Source organism: Gekko japonicus, unplaced genomic scaffold (assembly GCF_001447785.1).
Source record: "Gekko japonicus isolate JY-2015 unplaced genomic scaffold, Gekko_japonicus_V1.1 scaffold494, whole genome shotgun sequence".
Classification (NCBI taxonomy): domain Eukaryota; kingdom Metazoa; phylum Chordata; class Lepidosauria; order Squamata; family Gekkonidae; genus Gekko; species Gekko japonicus.
Window position 1 is genome coordinate 865,984 of NW_015171518.1, and position 8,458 is coordinate 874,441.

Genomic DNA, 8,458 nt, shown 5'->3' on the forward strand with positions numbered 1-8,458 from the left:
TTTTACATTAAAAATTGGAGACCTAAAGGAATGGGATTCTCAATCCCCCCCCAATCTTCTGTCTTAAGTCTATCTGAGAGGTCTTGTTGCCAGTTCTTTTGAAAGTGTAAAGTTTCAAAACTAATGTTTGTTAATAGACTTTTACAAGAGGCGGGACCCGCAATACTCGCGGGGGGGCTCCACACTTCTGAAGCAGAGGAGGAAGCAGGAGGAGGAGGTAAGTTCCCCCCCATCCTGCCGGTTCCCCCGTCTGCTCCACCTCCCATCCCTCCCTCGATCTCCCCCCCTTGGCTCTCTTCCCGCCCCCCGCCCGGCTCCGAAGCGAGGCCCGGGAGGCTGCAAGCCGCCCGGACCTCGCTCTCCCCCCCGGCTCCCAAGCAAGGGCCGAGCGGCTGTTAGCCACCCGGGCCTTGCTGTTTCCCCCCCCCCGGCTCCCAAGCGAGGGCCGAGCGGCTGTTAGCTGCCTGGGCCTCGCTCTTCCCCCCCGTCCGGCTCCCAAGCGAGGGCCAAGTGGCTGTTAGCTGCCCAGGCCTTGCTCTTCCCCCCCCGTCCGGCTCCCAGGCAAGGGCCGAGCAGCTGTTAGCCGCCCGGGCCTCGCGGGGGCCCTTGGCTCCCAAGCGGCGGCGGCGGCGTTCAGGGAGTTTGCAGAGCATCCCTTGCGCATGCGCAGGGGACGCTCTGTCACTTTTGGGGGGATTTAAGTATCCCCCCGATATTTTTATCATGTTTTTAGATTTTTGTGCACACCTGGGGACCGCCCCACGTGTGCACAAAACTCTCCCTCCCCCTCAGTTGCCCCCGCTGTGCAGAAATAAGTATCCGCACGCCAGGGGGCAACTTCGGAATTAGATATATAGATTATTTCAATTACCCAACAATCAATCCTATTCTTATGACCCCTTAGCATCTAGATTTTTCTAGTACTTCCTGGGGACTACATGACAAAGTACGCATCAGCTTCCAGTCATTTTTAGGGTATAATAGGAGAGCATCCATTTGGTGTGAGAGTTTGTCTATGTTTTTTCCTTTATTTCCATGAATTTACCAGGTATGGGTTGGACTTGGCTAAGGTTGAAAGGTTTTGTTCTTGACCCCAAAATAGATCTTGTATGGGGATTGGAAAAGTATAGTTATTTTCTATTTTTAGCCAGGAATGTTTTGGTTCATCTGTTATGATCTTAGTTTTTATGGCAAGAGTAGAGGCTTCTAAATATAATTTGAGATTAGGGCAATCTAGTCCGCCTCTCTCTCTAGCTCTATAAAGTAATTTATGTTGAAACCTTGGTTTTTTGTATGCCCAAATGAATTTATTAATTTCAGATTGCCATTTATTGATCTTGGTTTGTGTGACTGAAATAGGTAAAGCCCTAAATAAAAAACTTTTTTTGGAAGAATATGTGATTGAATTAACTGAATATGTGATTTAATTAACTGAATTCAATCAGGCCAAGAAAACCTCATTGTGTGCCAGTTTTTAAGTTGAACCTGAATCTTTTTAAACAGAAAGTCAAAATTGTTTGTGAATAATTTAGAAAAATCAAAGGGGATATATACCCCTAAATAGCACCAATTTTTAGTAATCCAATTAAAAGTGAAATGACTCCTGATGAGGGTTAAAGCAGAAAGTTAAAGCAGGATTACAGCTGAATATCAAGAAGACAAAAGTAACGACTACTGGGCAATTATGCAACTTTAAGGTTAATGATGAAGAAATGGAAATTGTTCAAGATTTTCTATTCCCTGTCTCCATCATCAACCAAAAGGGAGACTGCAACCAAGAAAACAGAAGGAGAATGAGACTGGGAAGGGCAGCCATGAAAGAGCTAGAAAAGATTCAAGGGATGTGTCGCTGGCAAACAAGATCAAGTTAAATCATGCCACGGTATTCCCCATTACTATGTATGGGTCTAAAAGCTGGACAATGAAGAAAGCTAACAGGAAGAAAGTTGATTCATTTGAAATATGGTGTTGGAGAAGAGTTTTACAGATCCCATGGACTGCCAAAAATACAAATAAATGGATTCTAGATCAAATCAAGCCTGAAATCCCCCTAGAAGCTAAAATGAATAAACTGAGGCTATTGTATTTTGGTCATATTATGGAAAAACAAGAATCACTGGAACAGACAATAATGCTAGGAAAAGCTGAAGGCAGCAGGGAAAAAGGAAGACCCAACAGGAGATGGATTGACTCAATAAAGAAAGTCATGGTCCTCAGTCTGGAAGACCTGAGCAAGGCTGCTAGTGATAGGACATTTTGGAGGACATTAATTCATAGGGTCACCGTAAGTCAGAAACTACTTGATGGCACTTAACACACAAACATAAATCTCAGGGCAAAACTACATATTATGTTGGGGATCTATCACTGGATCTCTCAGTCTCAACCTATATATTAGCCTTATAAAACAGCCACCTGGTGGGGAAATTGGATCAGAACTGCAGCACTGGGTCCTCCCATGACATTTCCTCAATCAAAATCACACATACTGGCAAGCTGGTATTGGTCACAAGGGGGGGGGGGAGTCAGCAGTATATATTATGTATGCATTTCCCCCTACTAAGGCTAGTCCCTGTCAACAAGCCTCATTCTACTCCATTATCCTAATATGTGAGGAAATCACACTGGATAGATTTACCATGTGGGAAATTCACATACCATTGTGTGCCATCCTTCCCTTCACCAGTCAAAGTCAGTGATACTGACATGGGAACTTCAAACTTCACCCATTACTCTCCTCTTCCACATGAATTCCTCATTCTATACATTGCCAGACTGGCATGAGTGCAGCTACAAGGAAACAATGCCTATGCAGTCCCAATTGTCCAGAGGCTAACACAGTAACATGAATATAAAGGTTACTAAAGAAATTAAATAATAGATTTGTTACTCACAGTTGTAGCCACCAATGTGAATAGTCTTGCTGTTATGTATGCTCAGATTACATTAGACTGCGACTGAATACTATAAGAGCAATGCTACAAGCTGTAGACATATAGGGGAAAGGAGAAATAATTCCAAAGAAGGCCCTTGAATCTTAAGATTTTTTCATACATAAATATTGTCATAGACATAGAAACTCCAGGAAAACACTTTTATAAGAAAAGGGATTAGAACTGTTTGTAACAGGTCTTCACAGATACTCTTAATGTTTCCCCAGTCACATGATGCCCTTTCTCCATGATTGGTTCCCACATGGTTGGGAAAACATTTAATTGGCTGAGCCACATGAATGGGACTGATCATATAGGCCTTAATATTTCAAAGATACATGCCTTCCCCCCCCTTAAAATGCTAATAACAGTGCTGGGAACCTGGTGTCAATTAGGAACCAAGCAGGTGTTGAAGAGTTAAATCATCTCTCCCCTTCCCATTGGAGCCTTGATCTAAAGTGGGTCTGCAGCATGTACAAATTTACTTTTTACAGACCAGTGAGGTGGAGATCACTGATCTTTCTCATGTCTCTTTGGACCACTTGCAAGTTACTGTGTTTGTAGAGGTGTCAGTTTCTAAATGCCTTTGCTTTGACTAAATTATTTCTTCTTCCACTAACAGATTTTTGAACTGTGGAATCTTGCCTGTGATGAAGACCTTTATGTGGTTATATACAAAGCCAGTCTGTAAACTGTGTTTGTTTTGCACAAAACTGGCCATAGCTGTCACTAGAGGGAGAACAGGCTTGGTTTCAAAGATCACAATGCAGGCAAGCATTCAGAGTTCACAAAGAGAGAGCGATCCACACAGATCTGAAAGAGGATTTCCTAACCAAGAGAGAACAAGTATAATTGCCTTTGATGGGATGGCATACATTTACTTTCACCATGCACCACAGAATTCTTATAAGCTTGGTTCTGTATCTTGAATAGACTTGTCAGTGGAGTACAAAATTCAGTTGAAGCAGAGTGAATTGAGAATAGCCATAGTTAAATGAATGTGTTTAGGAAGCTTAAAATGTCCTTGGGAAAGTAACAGCTACAGACAACATCTTTCTTCCACCATTTATAGGGATTATATTTTATATGATGACTGCAAACCATCAGAATTAAGTCATGACAAATTCTCCATGGCACTCTGCTGGACATGTATAGGTAGGTGTACAGAATCTTCAAGTGATAATAGCAGGGGTCATTTTGTAGAAAAAGAGCTAGGGGAACTCATTAGCATAACTCATTAGCATATGCCACACCCCCTGACATCAGGGGCCCGGCGGTGGACCTGCAAGGCCAGCGGGAGTGCAAGGAAGCCCCACCAAGACCCTCTCTGGCCCGAGGCAGGCAGGGGTGGGGAGAGGCGGGGAGGAAGCAACTTACCCTCCCTCTTCTCCTGCCTCCTCCTGGCTGAATGAGGGCCGGAAGCGGGGCGGCCGAAAGCAGGGGGCGGGGCTTCGTCATGTGTCCCGCCCCCTGCAGCTCACCCGGGGGAACTGCGTTCCCCCGCGTTCCCCTCCGAAATGACCTCTGGATAATAGTAATGTAAATATAGTCCTGTCATTGGTAAATGCTGTCATTGTGGCTTCTAGGCAATGTAATTCCCAAAACAGCAGACACAAAAACCATAACAGTTTTTTGAAATGTGGTACATCTTAGGAAATGTTAAAACTACATACCTGAATTATCCCAGTACTACAAGATGAAGAGACAGAGCAGTGTCGCTGTGTCATGCCACCATATCCCAAATAACAAAGCTTGTGAAGCTCTGAAGATTTCTGGACTTCATTGCTGGTCATCATATTCTGGAGAATAAAGCCAATGTAGCATTGCTATTTGCTTGAATTACAATTATTTATTTGCATTTTAAGACATTTATGTTGCCTTATCAACATAAAACTCTTAAGGTGGCATCCATAAAAAACAGAAAACCTAATAGTCAAACAATGTAACTACATCTAAACTAAAAGCCCATCAGATTAAAGCAAGACTAATAGATCCATATTGATTAAAAGTTTAGCAAATTAAAAAGGTGCTAAAATTGTTATTTGCAGTCATTAACTAGCCAGTAAAATATAACAAAATGAGTAGAAAATGATCAGAACTTATTACTGTAAAAGGGGATGGTTGTGGGGGGGCTTATGAGAAGAGAAATACCTTTGCATGGTACCTAAAGGGGAGAGAACCCCCATCTTTTCCAGTATTTGAGAAAGCTTACAACAATTTCTTAAAAAAAAAAAAAAACCCTATTCCTGGAACCTGTAAAAATACAGTTTAAAACCCTTTCCAAATTTCTCATATGACCAATTAAAGGTCAACTGTTTGTTGCATTTCGTATTTGTATTGGTGAGTGTCAAAAAAGTATCTCTCAGTCCAGCCTTTTTTTGACACACTTTACAAATTTGTGTTGCTCTCATGCTCTTTTTCTCAACACCATTTTCTTTCTGTTTTGTTTTGTTGTTGCACTTTGAACAAACCTAAGAGCAGACCTTTAAACTTTGATTTGTGTTTAGCCCCATCTGTTGAAGTTTCTTTCTCCTCCCCTAGAATCTGAAATGATGCTCCATACATGAATGGTGCCATTGAAAGGAATAATTAAAAGGTGAAATGGCACAAATCTACTGAGATTTTCTACATAATAGTCTATCATTGCCAGAATTTTAAGCTTGACTTAACAAGGTCATATTTGTGACTTTCTATTTGAAGATAAATGAAAGTGGTTAAGTGGACAATTTCAATTTAAAAATAAACTATATTATTTAATTTTTTAAAAGCAAATACAGATTTAGAATAGAATTCTGAATGACAGCTACGCAAGTCCCAATTGCCTTGTAAGATGTAATTCCCTGAGGCTTACCCACAGACAAGATGAAAAGTACCCAAATGATTCCCTTCATTGTACAGGTGATTGAAGACTTCAGAGCAACACACCGTTTTTATAGGTAGAATTATTAACATGCAGCTGGGGAAGGTTGTTGAATTATCAAGTTACTCAAACAAACTTTTGGCAGCTATGCTGGCTTCTCCTTTTAAACAGAGGTGTTTCATTGGGAAGAAAAATCTCTCCCAAACTTCTGATATTAACTGTAACAAATTAATTTAGTTCAGTATTTAACTTTTTCTTGCTAATTTTGTTATAAAACAATTGAATGACAAAATGTTTATCCCGAAAGAGGAAGTATTCATGGGCAAGACCAACTGAATGATTTTGACCACTGTTGCAGTTAGATAAGGTTGGCCAGGTTGTTTTGACCTGACACGTGGCGCAAAAGCTTATCTAACTGATAATGACTCAAAAGAATTCCCAAATAAGAGACATTATGAATTAGAAAAAAATAAAATAATGGTATGCGTCTGAACCCATTTGAACAATCTTGTTTTGTAGGTCAGCAGAAAAGCCTCTCTCTTTGGGTGATTCCGCACTAGACCTTAAACCCTGGTTCAACCCTGTCCCCGAACTTACATTTTACATTACACTCAAGTTCACCCCTGTAATGATTTTTGGGTATTTTTTGTTTCCACATTACATTGAGGTCACCCCGGTTTTGCCCCACACTTGTCCCAGGATAAACAGATGCTGTTATAACCAGGGATAAATACAAGGTATCGTGTCCCGAGTTGAACTCTGATAAAACCAGGGATGAGATCCAGGTGCAGAAAGAACCTTTGGGGTGAGAGGTTCTGATACCATTCAGCCATCTGCAACACTCAGGTGTCATTTCAAAGCCCTTGATATAGATATCTGACTCCTGGTTTTTAAAAGAAGTTTCAGAGGGTAGCTGTATTGGTCTGCAGTAGAACAGCTAGATTCAAGTCCAGTAGCCCCTTAGAGACCAACAAGGTTTTAGGGGTATGAGCTTTTGAGAGTCGAAGCACTGACAGACAGGGTTGCCAGCCTCCAGGTAGTGGCTGGGGATCTCCCAATATTGCAACTGATCCCCAGTCTACAGAGATCAGTTTTCCTGGGGAAAATGGCTGCTTTGGAGGAGAGACTCAATAGCATCATACCTCATTGCAGTCTCTCCCCTCCCTAAACCCCACCCTCTCCAGGCTCCACCCCCCCCCAAATCTCCAAGAGTTTTCCAACCCATAGAGAGCTCTGATTCTCAAAAAGTCATATCAAAGAAATCTTGTTGGCCTCTAAGGTGCTACTGGACTCAAATCAAGATATTGATGGCGACACGCTTGCTGACTCACCTCCCGGACCTCCCGCGGGTGTCTCCATGCTCCGGCGGAAGGAGGGGGCGAGCAGGCTCGTAACCCCCCCCCCAGGGGCCCGGTGAAGGGACCCTGTCCAAGGAGCTTTGAGGGGTAGCCTCCTCGATGGCGGAATGCCAGAGAATCGAGGCTCCCTTTTGCTCCAGTGGTTCTTCCAGCCGAGAGACCGAATGGTACAAGTGAAGCTAACCGGGTCAAGCGCAGGAGATCGGGCGTGAAAAATGACGAAAGAAGCGGGGTCGGAAGACCAACTATGAACGTGAGTCAACTGAGAAATGATTTTTAAAAGAAAAGACGCTCCCTACCCTACTCCGTGGAATGGGAAAAGCGAGCAGGGGGGATGCCTCCCATGCGCATAAACTGTTGAGCAAAAGGGGGGGGGAGCAGAAGAAAGACGCGTGAATTGCCCAGAAGTACTTACCCAATCGAGCTAAGCAGATAAGCGCATATTCAGAGACTTTAAAAAACTTTTCAAAAGTAAACAAACGGGAAAAAAGATGGCGGGGAAGAGGGACAAAGACAAAGAGAGACTTTTGAAAACGAAACCAGAGTCCCCAAAGCCGGAAACGACCAGTGAGACGGCAAAGGCTATAGCTGAGTTCATGCGCCCTCTACTGGAACAACTGAATAACTTCAAAGAGCAGACGTCCATGGTAACAACAAGCATTTCTGCACAACAAACGCAAATAACATACTTGATCCAAGTAATGAAGCAGGATGCTGAGAAAGTAAAGGAAGTGGCTGAATCAACAAAGAAAGTGAAGAAGAAAGTGCAAAAATTGGAAAAGAAAACTTCTTCTTTGGAAGATCAAATGCTTCAAGTGCAAATGAATAAGGCCAATATGGTCCTGCGCTTCCAAGGGGTGCCAGAGAACAGAGGAGAGAATCTTAAAGAACTTATGAGTGAGCTACTTGCCCCAGTAACAGAAATAAAGGCGGAATTGCTACTCAACGACATGGATGTGGCCTACAGGTCATATTCAGGATATATAAAGAAAAACAATCTGCCTGGGGAAATAGTAGTAAGATTCTCGAAGAGGCACGTCAGGGATGCTATCCTGAAATCAGTAGCTGCAACACCCCTGAAAGGCAGAGGAGAATGCTGTTAGAACGCTAAAGTATATTCCATTTGAAGTAAGGCAACGGAGAAAGAAATACAAAGAACTTGTGCTCTTTCTCCAAACAAATTCAATTGGATATAAATGGCTATTTCCAGAAGGCGTAACATTTAAGATTAAAGAGAAGAAGGAAAAGATTGACTCTGTTCTTAAAGCTCAAGAATTTCTAAAGGAACAGCTGGGAAGGCCAGAGGG